This window comes from Glycine soja, chromosome 20 (assembly GCF_004193775.1).
Source record: "Glycine soja cultivar W05 chromosome 20, ASM419377v2, whole genome shotgun sequence".
Taxonomy (NCBI): Eukaryota; Viridiplantae; Streptophyta; class Magnoliopsida; order Fabales; family Fabaceae; genus Glycine; species Glycine soja.
Window position 1 is genome coordinate 12,715,195 of NC_041021.1, and position 10,583 is coordinate 12,725,777.

General features: G+C 34.2%; 1 long non-coding RNA gene across 1 annotated transcript; it reads right to left on the reverse strand.

Annotated features, from left to right (window-relative positions):
- Nucleotides 1–5,383: 5,383 nt before the first annotated feature.
- On the reverse strand, nucleotides 5,384–8,222 carry LOC114402835. Its single transcript, XR_003664532.1, has 5 exons — nucleotides 7,991–8,222; nucleotides 7,821–7,912; nucleotides 7,334–7,449; nucleotides 5,684–6,040; nucleotides 5,384–5,562 (listed from the first exon to the last, which is right to left on the reverse strand). It is a non-coding gene; the product is annotated as an uncharacterized LOC114402835 (long non-coding RNA).
- Between the last annotated feature and the right edge of the window lie 2,361 nt (nucleotides 8,223–10,583).

Here is a 10,583-nt window from a genome sequence, read left to right on the forward strand (position 1 = left end):
AAATCTAGATAAGATAAGATCTAGATGAAATAATATCTAGATGAGATCAAATCTAAATAATATCTAGATAAGATAAGATTTAATTTTGTAGAATAAATTAGTCCACCCTCTTCAAGTCCAAACCCGATTCTGGATTCAAGCCCAAACCCAATTCTAGATTCAAGCCTAATGCTTCATTAATTACTGAAATTAGATTAAAAACATCAAATTAGCTTAATGGGCCCAAATAATAAAACTGCCTCATAAATTGGACAATTAAAACTAATCAATATTTAAAATGGTGCAAAAATGGTTATGAAATAGGAGAAAATAATGGCACATCACTTGAGTTAAAATATGTATAGAAATTTTAATTGGGAAATAGTTTGTGATATCTTAATTCAACCCCCCTTCTTAAGATATATGAGGCCACTTGTCTAACCCAACCAAAACCAAGAAGGACCATACCGATGTTATATCAATTTCATCCATGCATTCATGATTCCATTGAAAACGTTATTGATGTCAAACCTAATGGTAATTGTGTTCGTAACCATTTACTTAAAGAACTTGCAAAATGGTCTATGAGTATATCAACTTGCTTGGTGGCAGAGACCGATTTGAGGAATTAAAGTTGTCCCTACTTGTTAATGAATTATCCATGGTATATAAGTTTTTTGTTACGTTTTGATGGATTAATTTTTCTTTAAATAAATGTAATTAAAGTTGTTACATGCAAGTTACCATGGATAAGTGGAAGAATATAACCGACATGGGATACGTGATTGCATCAAGGTATCATGTCATCCTTGTTTCTCTTTCTCTCCAACTAAGTCTGGCGTTTTTTCCTCTTAGAAGTCAACCACCAAGAGATTGTTTTGTACATCCCATTATATGTATCGGTCATGTGTATGACAATCATATTGTACATGTAAAAGCATGATCATCTTGTTTGTGTAATTTATGTAATAAAATATGTTCTGATAATTTGAACGTGTATGTCCCTATGTAATAGGTATTTCTAAGAGACTGTTGTCCCTTACCACAAGTAGCTTTGTTATGATCTACACGGTCTTTATCAAGCAAAGCAGTGGCATATACCATATATTAGTAGAATGCAGTAATATACAAATTTGATGAGGTTGAAAACAGAATTTTTTGATTTAGGGGAAGATTGAACATTTAGTTACTATTAAGCTAATATTTGTAATGTACATAGTTGTGACATACTTATGGGGTTGTCATGTAATATGATAATTAACGCGTGTTTCATTGGACGTTCATATAATTATTTATTTTACTTAATTATCAACTGTGCAAATAATCATTGTCACAACCTACCCTACGACGGGAGTGCAGGCAAAAAGCCAAAGTTGCATCTTCCAAAAAGGAAAACACACAAGAGTCACCACCAACGTTTATTTGAGGAAAACATTAGAAAAACCAAAAAGAGGTCTGCAAATTTTGAAAATAAGGGTTCGAGAGTTGTTTACGCATGGTGAAGGTATGAGCACCCCACGCGTCCACCACAAGGGGTGGAAACCTTTAATCTAGTGTGCGCAACGTGACTTTAGAATTATTTACTTTTCCCTTTTTATATATTTTTTTTATTTTTTTGGGGTCGACAAGGGTGTTGCCCTTGCTCCTACGTATCCACAGGTGTGATGAGGAATTTAGACCTACGTAGTTCTTTAAGTCTAAATGTTTGTGTGTTAAATTGGTTTTTTATGTTTTTGAAAGATTCATTTTAATTGTGAACAAAAAAAGTCTTTTGAGGCGTTGGACTTTGAAACGATGTTTTAAATTTTGAAAAGCGAAGAGAATCATTAAGGCGTTGGACCATGAAATGATCTTTTAAATTTGAAAAACGAAGAGAATCATTAAGGCGTTGGACCTTGAAACGATCTCAAGTGATATTTAATAAAAAGAAATTAGTTATGAGTTGGTTTTATCTTGGTTTTGTTTATTAATTTTCAATCTCTTTAAAGATAACTTTACAACACTAGTGGTTGGTTAAGATTGAACTTTACAAAGAAAACCGAGATCACCGATGATAGATGGAGGAAATGAATATGCACAAAACAACAAGGGGGACCCCAAAGGATGCATAGATCACATCAAAATCTTAAAAACAAAACTAACCGACGGTCACACGAAGAACACCGAACAAGGAACGATTTAGGGAATGATTGCGATCACGATTCGGTAGCGCCTCGGCTTCGTTTCCTCTTCTTTCTTCTTCTTTCTTAATTCTCTCAATTCCATCCACTTTTGAACCTTGGAACCCTTCCTCAACCTCCTTAGCATGCCTATTTATAGGAAAATGGGAACTTGGGGCAAAGGCAGCTCACCCAGGCAAGTTGGTTTCTTCACCATGAAGTTATTTGGTGGCCCAGGTGATCCAGAGGCTAGCCTGAGCGAGCTAGGGTCCAGGAAAACCAAGAAAAAGACCCTTTTGCCCCATGTTTTCGGTATTTTTTGCATTATTGATCAAAACACTAAATGATCCTCTTTTTCACACTGTAACTGACATTCAACACCGTAAGTTGACTAGCAAGGATCAAAAGATCAATGAATAATAGTCCCCGGACGAAATTAGAGTATGACAATCATATTAGAAAAAAAAACATCAAACGGTATATTTTATGGTTTAGGGTTTTACTTAGGGTTATTTGACTAATTAAATTGAATTAGGGTTTAGGGTTTCAATGTTGACAAATTATGTATTTGGTTTAACATAATAATCTACTTAGGTCAATAATTTAATATTCACATACTACATAATCGAAAATAAATAAAAGGCTTATAAAAAACACTAAATAATAAACATTGTTCAATCATATTGCATAATAAATTCATATAAAACCTAAAAAATCCTAACAATCTTCACGCGTCTGACATACACAGCCTTCATCTTGATCGAACATATACATTCCCTTGCGCAGTCACACCCCTGGCGATCCTTAGGCACTCCTCGGTTACAGTGTATGCTTCAGTTCCTTTAGTGACTACCCTCAGGTTGATCAAGCCTTCCAACCTTTCTACTATTTCATGGCAAGCCTCTTGTGATATTAACAATAAGGTAAAAAGTAAACATTTGATGCATGACACATAGAATAACTAACATTGGGAATTCAAAATATATTATACCAGTGCATGTCGAGGCATGTCTACATCAGCAAGTTCATCTGCAGGTGGTTTTGGCATAGCCAGTGCAACGACCACCTGTTGAGAAGGATCTGGTTCAATAAATGTATCATTGTGCACCACGGGTGGATGTCTAGGAGGATCCCCAAGCTATGTCGGACTCATGAAGGGATGAAATATCTTGTAGAACCACTTCATGTAGTCTGTTGCACATTATCCAGGAGCAACACAAATATGACCCAACGGTGCAAGGTATTCAGAGAAGTGCATCCATCTATCGTCAATCTCCTCTACAGATAAAATGAGGCATAGAGGTTAGAGGAATGGTCTACACATAACCAAACTGTCGAACAACCCTATCTGGTTAGTGTATGACAATAGATGGACCCCATCTGATTTGTCCGCAAAATAATGAGATCAGCTCAAATTCTTTGAATGCACGGTGGTCACCATAAGGGATCCAACACACAACATCAGATGTCAATCTATCCAACCGCTTACGATATGTTGACACTGGTAATGCCTTCCCAAACTTCCAATGGCAAGCACGTGACTTCCTCTCATGATAATCTTTAGCAGCAATACAAGGAGCAATAGTAGGAAAATGCTCGTAGATCCAACACTGGACATATTTAAAAAACAAAAAAAAAATTAAAATAATACTCAATATAAACTACAAAACTAAAAATTAAATTTAAAATAAATTATAAATACCTGTAAAAGTGTGATATATCCTGCAAGTTGCTTGATATTTCTCTTTGACGCATCATTCAAATTCTCATACATATGCACCAATGCAGCAGCTCCCCATGAGTAGCTTCCAGCTTGGTTAAGGTCACAAAATGCATCCAAGAATACCACATGTACATGTGTGACACTCTTGTTAGGAAAGAGTGTGCAACCTACTAGATGCAAAAGATATGTTCGAGCTGATACAGTCCACTATCCTGCGTCATATTTACTAAGATAAATGTCTTGCAGTCAGGATAGCCGAACATATGCCTCATGGCATTGAAATGTATCATCTCTTGCTTCTTGTGAACTGACTTCAAGCAAGTCAAATAACAAATCCACGGTTTGGTCTACATGAAGAGCATCAAAGGTATGAAAGACGCTTGTAATGGGAAGATGTAGTAACTATGCCACTTCATCAAGGGTGATAGTGACCTTTCTACCGGAAGATGAAAACTACTAGTTTTCTTATATCACCTCTGTGCAAAAGCATATATAAGTCCTTTATCACCAGTGTCCAAGGAACATGCAATCAAATGACTTAATCCTGCACAACCACTATGCCTTCAATCTCTGGAGCAGACCTTCCAAATTTCTCTACCTTCCATGGGAGGACAACTTCAACTCAGAACGTTCCTGAAAATAAAAATTTAAATCATTTCAACTTAAATAAAAATAGTTATGAAAGTATTATATACTTAAAAAAATTACCTTTCCATTCCAAATGGTGATTGCCACATGATGAATAAATAAATAACAATAATCTTTATACATTCATTTTTTAATAAATAAAATTCTTAAATTATTTATTAAAAATAAACTTCAAAAAACAAATATAATCAATTAAATAAAACACATAAAAAATATACAACACTATTTATTTATTAAAAAAATATTTTTACAACAAAAATATTAATTTATTTTAAATTTAAAAATTATTCAATTATTATTTTATTAAATATTAAATTAAAAAAATAAAAAAATTATACAGATTGACAATCTGTATGAGTTATAAGCATTGTTAATTTGTATATTCCATACGCATTCCAATCCTTCAAATGAAGCACTCAGACACAACATCAATACAAAGAACAAGAAGCCACTCACGGTGACGACGACAGTGGGGAGTGGCAGCATGAGAAGAGGAAGCGAAAACGAAGAAAGGGGCGCATCAACAGCGTTTGGGGTGAGGGAGAAGAGAAGAGGGGTTTTTAAATATTTAAGTGAATGACATTTTTAGCATTTCAATTAAATTGTTTGGTGTAAAAACATTTCTATTGGGTGCACGAAGCAATTACCAAAAGTGTTTGATGTAAATCCTTCCTTTATTTCTTACCAAGTTCTAGCTTATGTAGCTACGGTCTCTTTTCCAAGAGGGTTTTATTTCCCTTTTTGGGGCTTTAGCCCCATTTCCATACCAAAAAACAATCAAAATTATCATTTGAATTAAAAATTTATTCAAATATTGTGTAATAAATTATGTATCATAAATATAACAGGATTTAGAAAGTTCACAAAATAGATCTCTCCATGAACATCTTCGAAAATCCATACAAATAAAAGTTACAAACTGCATGTTAAACTGAACAAAGTGTCAAACATAAGTACAAAAGAGTTTAACTAAGTGCATCATTTCTAATAACGATAACTAGCCAATGAAGATCCACTTTCTGATGTTGACATATCTTCTCCGCTCCTTTCATCCTATGAAAGACATTGTTGCATCATGTTAGCATGGTTAAGAGGATGTATATACATACTAAACATTCATTCATGTTAGTAACATTATTCGGTTCAACACAAAAGTGAGTATAAAAATTATTACCCCTTGATTAGTATCAAACAAAGCACCCAACTCTGCAGGGATGTGCCCTTCCTTCATTTGTATGTATGTCAGCATTACATTTTGTAATGCCTTGAAATTTTCCTCAGAAGTTGCTAACTTGATCTTCAAACTATTAACATCTTCCAGTTGAGAACTTTTAACTGAATCGGAATTTGATAAATTGCAACCTGTGGCACTAAAATTTTTATTTGATTGAAATGCAACACTGTGAAGACCTCCTAAACCTGAACAACGTACATGACCAGAATGATCTCATCCTAACACTTTGGCAAGGGGATCATTAGTTGAAATTTCTGTAGGATTGGCTCACTTGCTAATTTCTTCTGTCAACTTCTCCTGTGCACATGAAAATATATACAAAATTAAAATAATGTTAAACAAATAGTTACAGCCTTTGAAATCTATGATTATTGTTAATATTTGTAGTGTGACATAATTATTAGGCAATGATAACATTAGGGCACTGGTTAACGAAGTAAAAGGGTAAAGTGTTTTGTTAGGATAAGTAAAAATGTGCTCCCTTATGATTTCTAATAAAATATTTTTCCTATTATTATTACTGTTATTATTATTATTACTACCTACATTCAAAGTCCGGCAATCAAGCTGTCCTTAAAAATTTTGATTGGCCAAATGTTCCAAGGGAGAGATGATGGGTTTATAGATTCAAAGGGATTTGCAATAATAGAACATTTGAAATGTAAAGGGCACTAAGAAAAATGAGCCAAAATGGTACAACTGAACGAGATATTATGGAGTATTGCAATATTATCTATTCCACATATAGTTTCATTTCACAGTGAAACTGACTAAAAGATAGAATGACTTAGCCTCAATAATAATAGTTGTATTTACTTTTAGTAAAATGATGCTCAAAGCCTCAAACCAGCCCCCATTAAGTAATAAATAATTTCTAAAACAGAAGATTGAAAATATAATAACCTTCACATGTGAAATCATTCGATGGCAACTCAAAACATAACATAGATCAACCCATTGTAGTGATAATGACAGAAAATATTATATCAGCATCATATATAATGCAAAGATGTGTTTCAATAAATATTGAAATAAAAAGTTATGATTCTCACATCTCTGGCACACGTAAATTTGATGTCATCATGAATGAGATGCAAGATGTTATGTGATGTACGGTGAGGTTTGTTATAGATTGGCAATCTAGATTAAGCAATTTAAAACAGGAAATCAAAACAATGATTGGTCTCCTTGCAGCAAAGTGTATAGTCCACATGTTGCAGTTAAGCTGTCTTAACCAAAGTTTAGTAGGATCTGGGATCAGTTAACAAGTATTTGCTTCATAGCAGCATCAAACAGATTTTAACTATGCAACTTTCATTAACAACATATGTTTTCTCTACAAATACATACACCAAACATCATGTTGTAAGCTGACTGGTTGCCAATACTTTCACAACATTCAACGGCACAACAGGTCTATAATCATCCACAATGTTAATTTAAACCCCACAGGCAACATGCACTACTTCCTCCTAATATAGACAAATTGATTTTGATAAATGACAATGACGATCAATATAAAATTACAAATTGCAGACTATAGCACATTTTTGTTACGATTGAAGTAGGAGAATTTCACATTTAACTTACCCCAATAGACCTTGCCTCCTCATTGACATAGGATCCATCTTTTTTCCTGTGAGATGCAATGTACAATTTACCTTGACTAACGGGACGTCCAAGCTCTACTTCCTAAAGTATATGACCTATATAAGTCCAAATGAACAATATTGTTCAATAAACTGAGAAGCGAAAAGAGAAACAACTAGATAAAAATGTAACTGATATTATTTTGATCTGAAAGTCAGTTAGAGTTAGTTACAACAGAGGTATATATAGACCTCTGACCTTCTAAACTAACACTAACAGACTCTGACTCCCTAATCCTAGTGAGGTGCAGTTAGTCGAAGCTAACAGTCCTTACAAAATATATAATCTGTTATCTAACACTAGAGGGGTGCTGTTAGCAAAAGCTCTAATCATTTTACAAATCTGTTTTCACAGTTGTACAAGTACATACTCTAATAAATATAAGTAACTACTCATTAAGACCCAATAATAGAACTAAGTTACCTACCATCTCATGTGTTTCCTCGACAACAGTTTAGCCACACTTGTGTGTGGAACAATTTGCTTTTGTCTGACTTCAGCATTCCTCCGACATAACTCCTATGATATGAGCAGGCTATGAATTGAAATTCATGCTCAAAAATAAAATTAGTGGTAACCAGTATTTGTTAAAGCTACCTGATACTATGGTTTCAAATGATTGTCAATAAATGACAACCATTGATCTTCTGGAATGCCATCAAGGACTTTAGCAATTAGTTGTTCTCTTGATAATGAAGGGCCAAAAGCACTCGTCCACAACTTATGCTTCCCATTTCTGTACTTTCTCGACATGGCAAGTAAACAATAACGCCTAGCAATTGACTTAGATGCTTGAAAATGAAAGATTCTAAAAAAATCATGTTAGTACATCATAAATTAAAAAATGTACTGCACAATGATGGATCAAATGGTGAAACTAGATCTTGAGTATAGGACTTGATGATGGATCAGATGGTGAAACTGGATCTTGATTTACAGGAATTGATGATGAATCAGATGGTGAAACCGGATCTTGATTTACAGCAATTGATGATGGATCTTGATTTGCAGGAATTGATGATGAATCAGATGGTGAAACCAGATCTTGATTAACAGGAATTGATGATGGATCAGATGGTAAAACAGGATCTTGATTTACAGGAATTGATGATGGATCCGATGGTAAAACTGGATCTTGAGTTACACTAATTGATGATGGAACAAGGACGACAGGAGGAGCACATGGTTGTGCTAACTCTGAAGGCTGTAGTGGCAGCTCCATGGGTTTGGAATGCCCTTGAGAAGAAGCATGAGGCATCAAATTTGATATCGCATGAGATACTCTCTTTTTTGAACGTTTGGATTTACGGAGCATTGCTACAATTACCAAAAAATAAAATAAAATTAGGACAACGCAAATAAGTCATGTATATATTCATTTGTGTGTTGCAGCATATGATCCATGTTTATCCATCACAGTGACCATGCAACTAAGATAAACTAAAAATAAACAAAAATTGAATCTAGCCTGGACAAAGGTACGTGACATACAGCACGAGGGTATATTCGATTGTGAAACCAGATCTTGAGCAATAGGAATTGATGGTCGAATATCAGTGATAGTAGGTGCAAAAGGTTGTGCCAACTTTGAAGAATGCTGTGGTAATTCCTCAAGCATGGAATATCCTTGATATGCAGCTTGACAAATCAAATTTAGTATGCTTGAAAATACATTCTGAGGAAGCAATGCTACAAGTTAACAAAAAAATAAAGAAAAAATTAGTACCATGCAAATATAATGTGATACACTACTTTAACCAAAAAAAAAAAGTAAGAAAACAAAGGTCATTAATGCTATACAAATATTAATCCATGTATATATTTGGTTGTGTTTCATGACGTAACTATTCACGGTTTACCCACAATTATGACCACACAAATAATTGAAATATAAAAATAAAAAAGTCAAAATTGATTCTAGGTTGGATGGACAAAAGGTTGGTGATGTACAGCGTGAAAGTGGATCCAGAGTTGTAGGAATTGATGATGGAATATGGGAGAGAGTAGGAGCATAGGATTGTGCTTGAGATGAAGCATGAGCCACCAAATTTGATATGCCATGAGATCCCCTCTTTTTTGAATGTTTGGCTTTATGAGGCATTGCTACAAGTTATCATAAAAAGGAAAGTAAAATTAGTATGGTGCAAATACAATATGATAATGATATAAGCTAGGAACTGCTATACTGGCAAATATTAAACCATGTAGATATCAGGTTGTGTTTCACAGCATATAAATCCACAATTTATTCATGGTTGTGACCGTGCAACTTAGTTAATCCAAAAAAATTCAAAGTTGATTCTATCATGAAAGAACAAAGGTCATTGATGCACTATGCAACGATGGATCTGATGGTGAAACCATATTTTTTGAGTTGTAGCAATTGATGGCGGAACAAGGGTAATAGTAGGAGCACAAGATTGTGCCACCTGTGTGGAATGTTCATGATATGATGTGTAGGGCATCAAATTTGATATGCCAAGAGATGCCCTCTCTTGTGAAAGCTTGGATTACTAGGCATTTCGAAAAGATACCAAGTAAAATAGAAAAGAAAAATTAGTACCATGCAAATATAATAATATAATAATGCACAAAGAAGCCATACAAATATTAATCGATGCATATATATTCAGTTGCATTTCACAGCACATCAAGCCACGATAGATCCGTAATGACCATGCAATTGAGTTGAAACAAAACAAAACATTCAAAATTGATTCAAGATTGGAAAAACAAAGATCCGTGATATACTACGCAATGGTGGATGTGATGCTGAAACCAGATTTTGAGCTGTAGGAATTGACGGTGGAATAGCAGTGGAATAAGAAGGAACACAAGATTGGGGTGCCAGTGAAGGCTGTAGTGGTGGCTCCACAAGTGTGGAATGTACTTGCGATGAAGAATGAGGCATCAAATTTGATGTGCCATGAAACCCCCTCCTTTTTGAATGTTTGGCTTTACGAAGCATTGCTACAAGTTACCATAAAAGTAAAAGTAAAATTAGTACAGTGCAAATACAATATTATAATGATATAATGTATAATAAAGCAAGACAAACATAATACTGGCAAAAATTAAACAATGTACATATCGGTTGAGTTTCACAGCATATAAATCCACAATTTATCCATGAGTGTGTTGGAACTAAGGCTTTTTATGTTTAGGAAAAGTGTTTAGGAATATTGGAGAC